Genomic DNA, 15,383 nt, shown 5'->3' on the forward strand with positions numbered 1-15,383 from the left:
GGGACCCCCAGGTCCTGCGCCAACTTAAGCAGCTGCTCCAAAACCATCGCGTCTTGACCCTCCTCGTCCATCCGAGGGAACGCAGCATCAGCAAGGGCCAGCAACGCCGTGCGATAGGCCAGCGCGGTCTCCGTGGCTGCTTTCCGTCTTGCGTAGAAATGATGGCGGCACGCCGAGGGAGGTCCGTAGACCCTGGCCAACAAACCCAGCGCATCCTTCAGCGTGGAGCGGTCCGACTTCCGTGCCGACCTGAAGGCCGCGAGCGCGTCGTCGTCCAGCATGGCGGGCAACGCCCGCAGCGCCGTAGCATCGGACCACGCTGACATCTCTTGATGCGCCAAAAACCTTCGCTGAAATTGGCCCCAGTCTCCGCCTTCCGCCTTGAAGGCTGACAACGTGGGCAGACGCTGCTGAAAAATGAAGTCATCCGCCTCGTGGTTCCTCTCCGCCTCTCCGTCGGTGTGTAAGATGGCGGCTCCAGCGGCAGACGTAAAATGGCGGACCCCCTCGCGCGCTGATGACGTCGATGCGCGCGCTTGGGAACCCACCACCACGTGGCGCTCGCCGTTCCCGCCAAAAGTAGGCCCAGGCGCCATGGTGGGAATCCCCCATTCGTTTTGGCGGGAATCTGCGGGGCGACCTTGTAAAATGTCCCCCACCGTCCCCGCTCCTCCCGACGAGCTGATCTCCGCCAAGATGGACGCGGCGGCGAGCAGCAGCTCCGCCAGTCGGGAGTGCGCCTCACGAAGCACGGCCACGGTCTCCGGTCGCTCGCCCGGCGCCGTCGACGGATCCTGTAGCGTGGGCAAGTCGTCCTCCTCGCCCCCCGCCACCAGCGGCCCCGAGTCGTCCAGGTTTTCCTCGCGGTCAATCCCGTGGGTCCTACGGGTCTTCCTTGTCTCCATGCTTGGAAGCCCGTTTCACTTCTGACGCCAGATGAAGTATTGGAAAATGACGGCAGGAAACTCCTTGACGGGAACACACTTCTTTTATTAAATCTTGACTTGTAACGATACAACGCGTGGCCTCTCTTCTTCACAATGCGGTCACCATACAACGGTACAACTCGTGACCTCTTCTCTCCGCCCTACGCTTCTCTTGACTCTCGTAGATTCTGTGCTGCTGGCTCTCTGTGCCTCGTGTAGACTCCGCGCCTCGGCTACACTCTTCTCACGTCTCGTGTAGACTCTGCGCCTCTGCTACACTCTTCACTCGTCGCGTGTAGACCTTACGCCTCTGCTACACTCTTTACTCGTCTCGTGTAGACTTTACATCTCTCTCTGGCTACACCGTATGCATACTCGGCTCGTGTAGACCTTTCTCTCTCTCTGGCTACACCGTATGCATACTCGGCTCGTGTAGACCTTTCTCTCTCTCTGGCTACACACTATACATCGCTCAGCTCGTGTAGACCTTTCTCTCTCTCTGGCTACACACTATACATCGCTCAGCTCGTGTAGACCTTTCTCTCTCTCTGGCTACACACTATACATTACTCAGCTCGTGTAGACCGGTCTCTCTCTCTGGCTACACACTTATACCTTACTCTCCTCTACTCTCCATTACTCTCCTCTCCTCTCCATTACTCTCCTCTCCGGGCTCTATCTCTGCACCTTCGTCTTCATTCTTAGATGGTTCCACTTCTGCCCTCTACTCCTCTGTGCATCACCTTATATATCTCTTCCTCCCGGGAGACGGAGCGGATGCGGACCTCAACGTCGGCACCGCTCCTCAGTTACCCAATCACCACGCGCTATCTCTACGATCCGTTTTCCCCCCAGCGCGTGTTTCCACTCCCCGACCAATCACACCGCGCTGCCCCCCGATCACTCCCTCTCAGCGCATCACCGGCACACAGCCAATCAGCAGCACTACCCCCACCCGCGCACTGACGCCTGCTCCTCCCCGTCAGCGCGCGTCACCACACACACACCCGTACATACGCGCTGGCACACAACGTATACACCCAGCGCGTATCACCACTACACAAGTACTCGTATTTATGCGTTATGTGGACACAAAGGTAACTTGTTGATCTCGGGGTATGGTTCTCGCTTTGAATGCAAGAAATTCCGGAATCCAAGCCCGGTAGTTTTATTTTTCTGGGATGAGTCGGCCATCATAAGGACAATACACGAAGACTCCTGTGACCTGAGTTGTATTCATCTCAATAGATTGTTAGAGTGTGTGGTGAGTCAAGTTAGAAATGTCATTAAATATTGGTTCCCATATCATTGTTTTTGTTATAGAAAAGTGATATTGCTTATCGTGCAAGTCTATAACCATGCATTTTCAAACAACATCTTGTATTAAGAACATTTTCAAAACTTATTTGGGTCAAAAATGTTCATTATCTCTCAGCAAAGTTACATCTCATGAGATAATCGAAGTGTTGATTGAACCTCATTTTCATACATTATTCACTGGTTGAAAACGTGTGGCTCGTTGGTCTAGGGGTATGATTTTCGCTTCGGGTGCGAGAGGTCCCGGGTTCAAATCCCGGACGAGCCCAAGCACCATTTTATTGGGGATTGGTCAATTTTGAACTGGCCCTGGCTTTTATCTTCACAACTTTTGCTGCACAGCATGCTGAGGTATGGGCAATCAATGCTATCAATGAAATAGCGTAGGGACTCCTTCGTTCATCAATAAATTAGCAATTGCCTTTATATCATGATAATAACTTGACACCAATGATGATATCATGATTAAAATCTAAATTAGTGTAAAATAAGCAATTCAAGAAATCGCGTCATTGAAAGGGTTTGTGCCTGACTCAATCTGGGCAAATTCTTGACTCATTGTGCTATTCTCTTTCAGTTTACTATTCAAAAGTTATGATTTTTACATGAAGCCTCGTATACAAGTACTCGTATTTATGCGTTATGTGGACACAAAGGTAGCTTGTTGATCTCGGGGTATGGTTCTCGATTTGAATGCAAGAAATTCCGGAATCCAAGCCCGGTAGTTTTATTTTTCTGGGATGAGTCGGCCATCATAAGGACAATACACGAAGACTCCTGTGACCTGAGTTGTATTCATCTCAATAGATTGTTAGAGTGTGTGGTGAGTAAAGTTAGAAATGTCCTTAAATATTGGTTCCCAAATCATTGTTTTTGTTATAGAAAAGTGATATTGCTTTTCGTGCAAGTCTATAACCATGCATTTTCAACCAACATCTTGTATTAAGAACATTTTCAAAACTTATTTGGGTCAAAAATGTTCATTATCTCTCAGCAAAGTTACATCTCATGAGATAATCGAAGTGTTGATTTAACCTCATTTTCATTCGTTATTCACTGGTTGAAAACGACTGGCTCGTGGGTCTAGGGGTATGATTTTCGCTCTGGGTGCGAGAGGTCCCGGGTTCAAATCCCGGACGAGCCCAAGCACCATTTTCTTGGGGATTGGTCAATTTTGAAATGGCCCTGGCTTTTATCTTCACAACTTTTGCTGCACAGCATGCTGAGGTATGGACAATCAATGCCATCAATGACATAGCGTAGGGACTACTTCGTTCATCCATAAATTAGCAATCATGATAATATCTTGGCACCAATGATGATACCATGATTAAAATCAAAATTCGTGTAAAATAAGCAATTCAAGAAATCGCATCATTGAAAGGGTTTGTGCCTGACTCAATCTGGGCAAATTCTTGACTCATTGTGCTATTCTCTTTCAGTTTACTATTCAAAAGTTATGATTTTTACATGAAGCCTCGTATACAAGTACTCGTATTTATGCGTTATGTGGACACAAAGGTAGCTTGTTGATCTCGGGGTATGGTTCTCGCTTTGAATGCAAGAAATTCCCGAATCCAAGCCCGGTAGTTTTATTTTTCTGGGATGAGTCGGCCATCATAAGGACAATACACGAAGACTCCTGTGACCTGAGTTGTATTCATCTCAATAGATTGTTAGAGTGTGTGGTGAGTCAAGTTAGAAATGTCATTAAATATTGGTTCCCATATCATTGTTTTCGTTATAGAAAAGTGATATTGCTTTTCGTGCAAGTCTATAACCATGCATTTTCAACCAACATCTTGTATTAAGAACATTTTCAAAACTTATTTGGGTCAAAAATGTTCATTATCTCTCAGCAAAGTTACATCTCATGAGATAATCGAAGTGTTGATTGAACCTCATTTTCATTCATTATTTACTGGTTGAAAACGTGTGGCTCGTTGGTCTAGGGGTATGATTTTCGCTTCGGGTGCGAGCGGTCCCGGGTTCAAATCCCGGACGAGCCCAAGCACCATTTTCTTGGGGATTGGTCAATTTTGAACTGGCCCTGGCATTTATCTTCACAACTTTTCCTGCACAGCATGCTGAGGTATGGGCAATCAATGCTATCAATGACATAGCGTAGGGACTCCTTCGTTCATCAATAAATTAGCAATTGCCTTTATATCATGATAATAACTTGACACCAATGATGATATCATGATTAAAATCTAAATTAGTGTAAAATAAGCAATTCAAGAAACGCGTCATTGAAAGGGTTTGTGCCTGACTCAAGCTGGGCAAATTCTTGACTCATTGTCCTATTCTCTGTCAGTTTACTATTCAAAAGTTATGATTTTTACATGAAGCCTCGTATACAAGTACTCGTATTTATGCGTTATGTGGACACAAAGGTAGCTTGTTGATCTCGGGGTATGGTTCTCGCTTTGAATGCAAGAAATTCAGGAATCCAAGCCTGGTAGTTTTATTTTTCTGGGATGAGTCGGCCATCATAGGGACAATACACGAAGACTCCTGCGACCTGAGTTGTATTCATCTCAATAGATTGTTAGAGTGTGTGGTGAGTCAAGTTAGAAATGTCATTAAATATTGGTTCCCATATCATTGTTTTTGTTATAGAAAAGTGATATTGTTTTTCGTGCAAGTCTATAACCATGCATTTTCAACCAACATCTTGTATTAAGAACATTTTCAAAACTTATTTGGGTCAAAAATGTTCATTATCTCTCAGCAAAGTTACATCTCATGAGATAATCGAAGTGTTGATTGAACCTCATTTTCATTCATTATTTACTGGTTGAAAACGTGTGGCTCGTTGGTCTAGGGGTATGATTTTCGCTTCGGGTGCGAGCGGTCCCGGGTTCAAATCCCGGACGAGCCCAAGCACCATTTTCTTGGGGATTGGTCAATTTTGAACTGGCCCTGGCATTTATCTTCACAACTTTTCCTGCACAGCATGCTGAGGTATGGGCAATCAATGCTATCAATGACATAGCGTAGGGACTCCTTCGTTCATCAATAAATTAGCAATTGCCTTTATATCATGATAATAACTTGACACCAATGATGATATCATGATTAAAATCTAAATTAGTGTAAAATAAGCAATTCAAGAAACGCGTCATTGAAAGGGTTTGTGCCTGACTCAAGCTGGGCAAATTCTTGACTCATTGTCCTATTCTCTGTCACTTTACTATTCAAAAGTTATGATTTTTACATGAAGCCTCGTATACAAGTACTCGTATTTATGCGTTATGTGGACACAAAGGTAGCTTGTTGATCTCGGGGTATGGTTCTCGCTTTGAATGCAAGAAATTCAGGAATCCAAGCCTGGTAGTTTTATTTTTCTGGGATGAGTCGGCCATCATAGGGACAATACACGAAGACTCCTGCGACCTGAGTTGTATTCATCTCAATAGATTGTTAGAGTGTGTGGTGAGTCAAGTTAGAAATGTCATTAAATATTGGTTCCCATATCATTGTTTTTGTTATAGAAAAGTGATATTGCTTTTCGTGCAAGTCTATAACCATGCATTTTCAACCAACATCTTGTATTAAGAACATTTTCAAAACTTATTTGGGTCAAAAATGTTCATTATCTCTCAGCAAAGTTACATCTCATGAGATAATCGAAGTGTTGATTTAACCTCATTTTCATTCATTATTCACTGGTTGAAAACGAGTGGCTCGTGGGTCTAGGGGTATGATTTTCGCTTCGGGTGCGAGAGGTCCCGGGTTCAAATCCCGGACGAGCCCAAGCACCATTTTCTTGGGGATTGGTCAATTTTGAACTGGCCCTGGCTTTTATCTTCACAACTTTTGCTGCACAGCATGCTGAGGTATGGACAATCAATGCTATCAATGACATAGCGTAGCGACTACTTCGTTCATCCATAAATTAGCAATCATGATAATATCTTGGCAGCAATGATGATACCATGATTAAAATCAAAATTCGTGTAAAATAAGCAATTCAAGAAATCGCATCATTGAAAGGGTTTGTGCCTGACTCAATCTGGGCAAATTCTTGACTCATTGTGCTATTCTCTTTCAGTTTACTATTCAAAAGTTATGATTTTTACATGAAGCCTCGTATACAAGTACTCGTATTTATGCGTTATGTGGACACAAAGGTAGCTTGTTGATCTCGGGGTATGGTTCTCGCTTTGAATGCAAGAAATTCCCGAATCCAAGCCCGGTAGTTTTATTTTTCTGGGATGAGTCGGCCATCATAAGGACAATACACGAAGACTCCTGCGACCTGAGTTGTATTCATCTCAATAGATTGTTAGAGTGTGTGGTGAGTCAAGTTAGAAATGTCATTAAATATTGGTTCCCATATCATTGTTTTTGTTATAGAAAAGTGATATTGCTTATCGTGCAAGTCTATAACCATGCATTTTCAACCAACATCTTGTATTAAGAACATTTTCAAAACTTATTTGGTTCAAAAATGTTCATAATCTCACAGCAAAGTTACATCTCATGAGATAATCGAAGTGTTGACTGAACCTCATTTTCATACATTATTCACTGGTTGAAAACGTGTGGCTCGTTGGTCTAGGGGTATGATTTTCGCTTCGGGTGCGAGAGGTCCCGGATTCAAATCCCGGACGAGCCCAAGCACCATTTTCTTGGGGATTGGTCAATTTTGAACTGGCCCTGGCTTTTATCTTCACAACTTTTGCTGCACAGCATGCTGGGCAATCAATGCTATCAATGACATAGCGTAGAGACTCCTTCGTTCGTCAATAAATTAGCAATTGCCTTTATATCATGATAATAACTTGACACCAATGATGATATCATGATTAAAATCTAAATTAGTGTAAAATAAGCAATTCAAGAAATCGCGTCATTGAAAGGGTTTGTGCCTGACTCAATCTGGGCAAATTCTTGACTCATTGTGCTATTCTCTTTCAGTTTACTATTCAAAAGTTATGATTTTTACATGAAGCCTCGTATACAAGTACTCGTATTTATGCGTTATGTGGACACAAATGTTGCTTGTTGATCTCGGGGTATGGTTCTCGCTTTGAATGCAAGAAATTCCGGAATCCAAGTCCGGTAGTTTTATTTTTCTGGAATGAGTCGGCCATCATAAGGACAATACACGAAGACTCCTGCGACCTGAGTTGTATTCATCTCAATAGATTGTTAGAGTGTGTGGTGAGTCAAGTTAGAAATGTCATTAAATATTGGTTCCCATATAATTGTTTTTGTTATAGTAAAGTAATATTGCTTTTCGTGCAAGTCTATAACCATGCATTTTCAACCAACATCTTGTATTAAGAACATTTTCAAAACTTATTTGTGACAAAAATGTTCATTATCTCTCAGCAAAGTTACATCTCATGAGATAATCGAAGTGTTGATTGAACCTCATTTTCATACATTATTCACTGCTTGAAGATGAGTGGCTCGTTGGTCTAGGGGTATGATTCTCGCTTTGGGTGCGAGAGGTCCCGGGTTCAAATCCCGGACGAGCCCAAGCACCATTTTCTTGGGGATTGGTCAATTTTGAACTGGCCCTGGCTTTTATCTTCACAACTTTTGCTGCACAGCATGCTGAGGTATTGGCAATCAATGCTATCAAAGACATAGCGTAGGGACTACTTCGTTCATCCATAAATTTGCAATCATGATAATATCTTGACACCAATGATGATACCATGATTAAAATCAAAATTCGTGTAAAATAAGCAATTCAAGAAATCGCATCATTGAAAGGGTTTGTGCCTGACTCAATCTGGGCAAATTCTTGACTCATTGTGCTATTCTCTTTCAGTTTACTATTCAAAAGTTATGATTTTTACATGAAGCCTCGTATACAAGTACTCGTATTTATGCGTTATGTGGAAACAAAGGTAGCTTGTTGATCTCGGGGTATGGTTCTCGCTTTGAATGCAAGAAATTCCGGAATCCAAGCCCGGTAGTTTTATTTTTCTTGGATGAGTCGGCCATCATAAGGACAATACACGAAGACTCCTGCGACCTGAGTTGTATTCATCTCAATAGATTGTTAGAGTGTGTGGTGAGTCAAGTGAGAAATGTCATTAAATATTGGTTCCCATATCATTGTTTTTGTTATAGAAAAGTGATATTGCTTTTCGTGCAAGTCTATAACCATGCATTTTCAACCAACATCTTGTATTAAGAACATTTTCAAAACTTATTTGGGTCAAAAATGTTCATTATCTCTCAGCAAAGTTACATCTCATGAGATAATCGAAGTGTTGATTGAACCTCATTTTCATACATTATTCACTGGTTGAAAACGTGTGGCTCGTTGGTCTAGGGGTATGATTTTCGCTTCGGTTGCGAGAGGTCCCGGGTTCAAATCCCGGACGAGCCCAAGCACCATTTTCTTGGGGATTGGTCAATTTTGAACTGGCCCTGGCTTTTATCTTCACAACTTTTGCTGCACAGCATGCTGAGGTATGGGCAATCAATGCTATCAATGACATAGCGTAGGGACTACTTCGTTCATCCATAAATTAGCAATCATGATAATATCTTGACACCAATGATGATACCATGATTAAAATCAAAATTCGTGTAAAATAAGCAATTTAAGAAATCGCATCATTGAAAGGGTTTGTGCCTGACTCATTCTGGGCAAATTATTGACTCATTGTGCTATTTTTTTTCAGTTTACTATTCAAAAGTTATGATTTTTACATGAAGCCTCGTATACAAGTACTCGTATTTATGCGTTATGTGGACACAAAGGTAGCTTGTTGATCTCGGGGTATGGTTCTCGCTTTGAATGCAAGAAATTCCGGAATCCAAGCCCGGTAGTTTTATTTTTCTGGGATGATTCGGCCATCATAAGGACAATACACGAAGACTCCTGCGACCTGAGTTGTATTCATCTCAATAGATTGTTAGAGTGTGTGGTGAGTCAAGTGAGAAATGTCATTAAATATTGGTTCCCATATCATTGATTTTGTTATAGAAAAGTGATATTGCTTTTCGTGCAAGTCTATAACCATGCATTTTCAACCAACATCTTGTATTAAGAACATTTTCAAAACTTATTTGGGTCAAAAATGTTCATTATCTCTCAGCAAAGTTACATCTCATGAGATAATCGAAGTGTTGATTGAACCTCATTTTCATACATTATTCACTGGTTGAAAACGTGTGGCGCGTTGGTCTAGGGGTATGATTTTTGCTTCGGGTGCGAGAGGTCCCGGGTTCAAATCCCGGACGAGCCCAAGCACCATTTTCTTGGGGATTGGTCAATTTTGAACTGGCCCTGGCTTTTATCTTCACAACTTTTGCTGCACAGCATGCTGAGGTATGGGCAATCAATGCTATCAATGACATAGAGTAAGGACTACTTCGTTCATCCATAAATTAGCAATCATGATAATATCTTGACACCAATGATGATACCATGATTAAAATCAAAATTCGTGTAAAATAAGCAATTCAAGAAATCGCATCATTGAAAGGGTTTGTGCCTGACTCAATCTGGGCAAATTCTTGACTCATTGTGCTATTCTCTTTCAGTCTACTATTCAAAAGTTATGATTTTTACATGAAGCCTCGTATACAAGTACTCGTATTTATGCGTTATGTGGACACAAAGGTAGCTTGTTGATCTCGGGGTATGGTTCTCGCTTTGAATGCAAGAAATTCCGGAATCCAAGCCCGGTAGTTTTATTTTTCTGGGATGAGTCGGCCATCATAAGGACAATACACGAAGACTCCTGCGACCTGAGTTGTATTCATCTCAATAGATTGTTAGAGTGTGTGGTGAGTCAAGTTAGAAATGTCATTAAATATTGGTTCCCATATCATTGTTTTTGTTATAGAAAAGTGATATTGCTTTTCGTGCAAGTCTATAACCATGCATTTTCAACCAACTTCTTGTATTAAGAACATTTTCAAAACTTATTTGTGACAAAAATGTTCATTATCTCTCAGCAAAGTTACATCTCATGAGATAATCGAAGTGTTGATTGAACCTCATTTTCATACATTATTCACGGGTTGAAAACGTGTGGCTCGTTGGTCTAGGGGTATGATTTTTGCTTCGGGTGCGAGAGGTCCCGGGTTCAAATCCCGGACGAGCCCAAGCACCATTTTCTTGGGGATTGGTCAATTTTGAACTGGCCCTGGCTTTTATCTTCACAACTTTTGCTGCACAGCATGCTGAGGTATGGGCAATCAATGCTATCAATGACATAGAGTAGGGACTACTTCGTTCATCCATAAATTAGCAATCATGATAATATCTTGACACCAATGATGATACCATGATTAAAATCAAAATTCGTGTAAAATAAGCAATTCAAGAAATCGCATCATTGAAAGGGTTTGTGCCTGACTCAATCTGGGCAAATTCTTGACTCATTGTGCTATTCTCTTTCAGTTTACTATTCAAAAGTTATGATTTTTACATGAAGCCTCGTATACAAGTACTCGTATTTATGCGTTATGTGGACACAAAGGTAGCTTGTTGATCTCGGGGTATGGTTCTCGCTTTGAATGCAAGAAATTCCGGAATCCAAGCCCGGTAGTTTTATTTTTCTGGGATGAGTCGGCCATCATAAGGACAATACACGAAGACTCCTGCGACCTGAGTTGTATTCATCTCAATAGATTGTTAGAGTGTGTGGTGAGTCAAGTTAGAAATGTCATTAAATATTGGTTCCCATATCATTGTTCTTGTTATAGAAAAGTGATATTGCTTTTCGTGCAAGTCTATAACCATGCATTTTCAACCAACTTCTTGTATTAAGAACATTTTCAAAACTTATTTGTGACAAAAATGTTCATTATCTCTCAGCAAAGTTACATCTCATGAGATAATCGAAGTGTTGATTGAACCTCATTTTCATACATTATTCACTGGTTGAAAACGTGTGGCTCGTTGGTCTAGGGGTATGATTTTCGCTTCGGGTGCGAGAGGTCCCGGGTTCAAATCCCGGACGAGCCCAAGCACCATTTTCTTGTGGATTGGTCAATTTTGAACTGGCCTTGGCTTGTATCTTCACAACTTTTGCTGCACAGCATGCTGAGGTATGGGCAATCAATGCTATCAATGACATAGCGTAGGGACTACTTCGTTCATCCATAAATTAGCAATCATGATAATATCTTGACACTAATGATGATTCGTCGTGAATTGTATTTTTGTTTTGTTTTATTTTACTTTCATTAATTTTAATGTTTTTACCTACGTGACTTTACCGAAAAAACCTGAGAATATGAATCATTGCAGTCACGAAAGCTTCAAATCTATAATTAATGCCCTCTACGGGGAGGAATTCCACCTATCTGTTAGAGTTTTTAACAGACAACGAGACAAGAAGTCACAGCTTCTCGAGACGCTGGCCTTCCTCAAGAGATGCCGCGATAACAAGGTAATACCCATCGCTTTCACACTCACATCCGCTGCTGTGTCCTCACAGAACTCCAAACAGATCTTATTTAAAGCTAGCCTATCACTAATCTCGGAGAGAATAAGGTTACTCCGATCTGAACTCGATAATTTAGACAAGACTCTCTTACAAACACATCTAATGTTAACACAAAAAAATGTCACCTTCTGATTGGAACCACGTTGATAACATGACTTCTGCTTCTGCTGACTCAATGTCAGCCAAATGCAAAGCTAACCTGATTTCTAAATTCAACCTCCTATCTAAAAAGAAACCAGAGCCACACATCGCAAAGCTGGATGTTAACAAGACCGTGATTAATCAGAGTAACATTCCAATTTCTGACAATCTAAAAACTGGCCAAAGGACTAAATTTCGCCGTCACCCCTAAATATATACCAGTAGAGGATATGATTTCTCAGATTGATGTAGCCCTCAGAGGCATAGGACACATCCATGCGGATGTAGCAAGAGCTGAAATAGCTACTATTCTTAAGAATGCTAAGAAACCCACTAGTAACATCAGCAAAAACGAACGCTCTGAACTCGCGAATTTAAAAAAGAGAGATGATATAGTCATCCTCTCGGCAGACAAGGGCAATGCCACGGTCATCATGGATAAAGATTCATACAACAACAAAATCCTGGACCTGCTTAATGATGGGAGTTACTCCAAAATTAAAAACGATCCCACTAAAAGCCTAACGACAAAAACCAACAGTATCATCACGAGTTCGACTTCCCTAATCGAACCAAGCAAACGTCCCTCTCTAAAATCATCGGCGGCAAGACCTCCCAGACTCTATGGTCTTCCCAAAATCCATAAAGAAGGCACCCCGCTACGACCCATCGTGTCGACGATAAACTCTCCGACGTACAAACTAGCCCGTTTTCTATCAGATACTCTGCTCCCCTTCACAGGCAAGACCTCTTCGGCAGTACTCAACTCAACCCAATTAGTCTCTATGGTTAAGGACATGGTACTATCTCCTGATGACATCCTCGTCAGCTTTGATGTAGTATCTTTGTTTACCAAAGTCCCAGTACCGGACACCCTAACAATATTTGAGGACTTAGTCCAACATGGATTGAATTCTGATGTACCTGCGCTGGTTAGGCATTGCCTCACCAACACCTATTTTACCTGGAATGGCACCTTCTACAAACAGAATGAGGGTACCCCTATGGGCTCCCCCTTGTCACCAGTTATAGCCAACATGTTCATGGAAAAGTTTGAATCAGACGCCATCCAGACATCCACCCTGCGTCCTTCCCTGTGGAAGAGATATGTGGATGACACTTTCGTCATCTGGCCACATGGCCTCCCAGCATTGAAATACTTCTTGGACCACATCAATTCTAGACACCCATCTATCAGATTCACCATGGAAGTGGAGAAAGACGGTAAACTACCATTCTTGGATATTCTGTTTAAGAGGAGGCTTGACGGATCCTTGGGACATTCTGTCTACAGGAAAGCCACCCACACAAATTCCTACTTGAAACCGGATTCCCACCACCACCCATCTCAAAAGAATTCTCTCATCAAAACGCTATACCACAGAGCCCATGGCATTTCTGACCAACACCACCTGACTGATGAATTAAGACATGTACATCGGGCCCTCAGGATGAACGGATACTCTGACCACACTATCCGCCAAGCTGTCTCTCCCACCACACAGAAACAACCACATGAAACTCCGACCAAAACTATCACGTTACCATACATAGCAGGCGTGACCAAAAAGATCTCCAAAATTCTAAACAAACATAAGATCCAAGTCCGATTCAGTACAGTGCATAAAATCCGTGATCTGATTCCATCTGTGAAGGATGTCGTTCCTGACTTACAGTATCCTGGAGTCTACAAATTGAGTTGCATTTGTGGTGATTGCTACATTGGAGAAACAAAACGTCATGTTGTTGATCGTGTCCGCGAGCACAAGTCAGATCTGAAACACGGCAGAACTGATTCTTCGGCCGTTGCCGATCATTGCTACAACTCGGCGGGCTCTCATGAAATTGTCTTTTCCGAGACCAAGGTTCTCTGCAAACCTCCGGGCTACCATCAAAGGTTTGTACACGAAGCCATACAAATATATAAATGTAATGTAGTAACTCGGCGGGAGACGACTTCACGGGTAACACACTCTTTATTTTATCAAACTCGTTCACAGGTGACTAACACCTACTTTGTATCTCGGGTGACAAACACCCACTTAGTATCTCGGGTGACAAACACCCACTTAGTATCTCGGGTGACAAACACCCACTTAGCTACTTGGCGACTAACGCCCACTGAGCTACTCGGATGACCAACATCCACTTAGTATCTCGGGTGACAAACACCCACTTAGCTACTCGGCGACTAACGCCACTGAGCTACTCGGATGACCAACATCCACTTAGCTACTCGGCGACTAACGCCACTGAGCTACTCGGGACACTCCCTGCCCGGGGTATCCGTCTCGACTGTGGGTCCCCAGCCCGACCCACGGGGGCGTCGGACCCCGGGTCCCACAGCCTCGCCTCCGAGCCACACAGGGCCCCGGTCCCCACAAGGACGGCGGGACTAGGGGTCTCGGGGCACTAGGTCTTCAGCTCCGTCTTCGGGTCTTCAACTGGGTAACTCTCCCCGAGTGCTCTCGCGCGTCCCCCTTTATACCCCACCTGCGGACGTCGCTGCGAGCACCCACTTATTCGACCAATCGCTGGGCGCTGGCTACGATCCTCTTTTCCCACATCTCATCGTGCCTTACCACCCACGCCGCGCCGCCCCGTCATCTGTCACTCTCGGCGAGCGCGTCCACACCACGCCCACAACGCGTGCCCAACCCCGCACCCCGCGCCGCCCCGTGATCCATCACTGTCACAGTCGGCGCACGTCAATACCACCACTACATCACCCCCTACCACATAGCTCGCAGCCGACCCGGCTGCTATAAAAATACACAAACCGCCCTGTGTGCCCCGTAACACAACACAACAACAAGAACAACAACTAACGTAACAACACAACACGACGCGAACACTACCATCTGCAACCATCAACCAATGCCACCGCGACAATAGAACAATATATACAAACCGGCGAGTGACAATAGCAATGTGTATGCAGAAAGGAAAATAAATGGACAAATTTTTTTTTTTTTTTTCTTTCGACTCGTGCGGTGTCCCCTTCTTTCCGAGCGTCCCTACAACGGGACAATACCCCGGCAGAGGGGAACACCGGGCGAGCTCGGTGTAGAGAAAAAACGTCTTCATGAAAATTGTTGAGCCCTAGCCCGAGTCCGCCTTGCCGGTCCGTCGTACGGCACCAGACGCGGTTGAACGTCCGGTGGTGCCGGCGGTTCAGGAAGACATCGGCCAGGCATCGAGGACCCGTGCGTGCCCCGGGGTTCAGGCTCCCGACGGTCAGCAGCCGTCAAGCCCGAGGCACCTGGGGGTGGGTCAGGTGGAGACACGTGAGGATCAGCCTGCGACACCTCCCTCCCCGAGTCGACGGTCACATCACACGCCCGGTCGTCACGGCACAGAACGGGGTCACACGGTGCCGCATAGGGCTTCAGTCGGGAGGGGTGCACATACCAACGGCGTTTCCCCCATTTTATCTGTATACTCTGGGGTCGTGCAACCCGCACAATTTCCACCGGTCCCCTCCAAGGTCTCAACAACTTGGGGGACGTAGCCAACGGTGCATGTGGACAATGCAGCCAGGCCTTATCGCCCGGTTTCCAAT

At 43.9% G+C, this 15,383-nt stretch overlaps 10 non-coding genes across 10 annotated transcripts; all 10 read left to right on the forward strand.

Annotated features, from left to right (window-relative positions):
* The first annotated feature begins 2,439 nt into the window (after positions 1-2,439).
* TRNAP-CGG (transfer RNA proline (anticodon CGG)) lies at positions 2,440-2,511 on the forward strand. Its single transcript has one exon. It is a non-coding gene; the product is annotated as a tRNA-Pro (tRNA).
* A 1,669-nt stretch (positions 2,512-4,180) lies between these two features.
* TRNAP-CGG (transfer RNA proline (anticodon CGG)) lies at positions 4,181-4,252 on the forward strand. The gene has a single exon. It is a non-coding gene; the product is annotated as a tRNA-Pro (tRNA).
* An 803-nt stretch (positions 4,253-5,055) lies between these two features.
* On the forward strand, positions 5,056-5,127 carry TRNAP-CGG (transfer RNA proline (anticodon CGG)). Its single transcript has one exon. It is a non-coding gene; the product is annotated as a tRNA-Pro (tRNA).
* Positions 5,128-5,930: 803 nt separating this feature from the next.
* Positions 5,931-6,002, forward strand: TRNAP-CGG (transfer RNA proline (anticodon CGG)). Its single transcript has one exon. It is a non-coding gene; the product is annotated as a tRNA-Pro (tRNA).
* Positions 6,003-6,795: 793 nt separating this feature from the next.
* TRNAP-CGG (transfer RNA proline (anticodon CGG)) lies at positions 6,796-6,867 on the forward strand. The gene has a single exon. It is a non-coding gene; the product is annotated as a tRNA-Pro (tRNA).
* Positions 6,868-7,664: 797 nt separating this feature from the next.
* TRNAP-UGG (transfer RNA proline (anticodon UGG)) lies at positions 7,665-7,736 on the forward strand. Its single transcript has one exon. It is a non-coding gene; the product is annotated as a tRNA-Pro (tRNA).
* Positions 7,737-8,529: 793 nt separating this feature from the next.
* Positions 8,530-8,601, forward strand: TRNAP-CGG (transfer RNA proline (anticodon CGG)). Its single transcript has one exon. It is a non-coding gene; the product is annotated as a tRNA-Pro (tRNA).
* Positions 8,602-9,394: 793 nt separating this feature from the next.
* TRNAP-CGG (transfer RNA proline (anticodon CGG)) lies at positions 9,395-9,466 on the forward strand. Its single transcript has one exon. It is a non-coding gene; the product is annotated as a tRNA-Pro (tRNA).
* A 793-nt stretch (positions 9,467-10,259) lies between these two features.
* On the forward strand, positions 10,260-10,331 carry TRNAP-CGG (transfer RNA proline (anticodon CGG)). The gene has a single exon. It is a non-coding gene; the product is annotated as a tRNA-Pro (tRNA).
* A 793-nt stretch (positions 10,332-11,124) lies between these two features.
* Positions 11,125-11,196, forward strand: TRNAP-CGG (transfer RNA proline (anticodon CGG)). The gene has a single exon. It is a non-coding gene; the product is annotated as a tRNA-Pro (tRNA).
* The last annotated feature ends 4,187 nt before the right edge of the window (positions 11,197-15,383 follow it).

Source organism: Lampetra planeri, chromosome 24 (genome assembly GCF_965212315.1).
Source record: "Lampetra planeri chromosome 24, kcLamPlan1.2.h2, whole genome shotgun sequence".
Classification (NCBI taxonomy): Eukaryota; Metazoa; Chordata; class Hyperoartia; order Petromyzontiformes; family Petromyzontidae; genus Lampetra; species Lampetra planeri.